Here is a 606-nt window from a genome sequence, read left to right on the forward strand (position 1 = left end):
TGGTATTCAAATGTCAGTGATCTGTTTGTTAACTTGGCTTGGAAGATTTTAGCAAGGCAGGGCAGGATGGATATAGTTCTTATAACAGTTAGAGTGTCCCCCCCTTTGAAGAGGGATCCGCAGCTTTCCAATCTTTGGGGATCAGACGATACGAAAGAGTGAACAGGCTAGTAAATAGGGTTGCAACAATTTCGGCCGAAGTTTTTAGAAAAGAGAGGTCCAGATTGTCCTAGATTTGTAGGGATACAGATTTCAGCTCTTCAGAACATCAGCTGTCTGGATTTGGGTGAAGAGAAGGGGGGGGTGGCAAGTTGCTGCAGGGTTGCAGAGCTGTTGGCCGGGTATGGGTAGCATATGGAAAGCATGGCCAGCCATAGAAATGTGAAATTATCGATTATCGTAGATTTATCAGTGGTGACAGTGTTTCTAGCCTCAGTGCATTGGCAGCTCGAGGAGGTGCTTTACTCTAACATTTACAGTGCCCAAAACCTTTTGGAATTGTGCACAGGATGCAAATCTGTTTTTAAAAGCTAGCCTTCGCTTTCCTAACCGACTGTGAATATTGGTTCCTGACTTCCCTGAAAAGTTGCATATCGCAGGGGCTAT

The sequence above is a fragment of the Salvelinus sp. IW2-2015 genome, linkage group LG10 (genome assembly GCF_002910315.2).
Source record: "Salvelinus sp. IW2-2015 linkage group LG10, ASM291031v2, whole genome shotgun sequence".
In the NCBI taxonomy this organism is placed as follows: Eukaryota; Metazoa; Chordata; class Actinopteri; order Salmoniformes; family Salmonidae; genus Salvelinus; species Salvelinus sp. IW2-2015.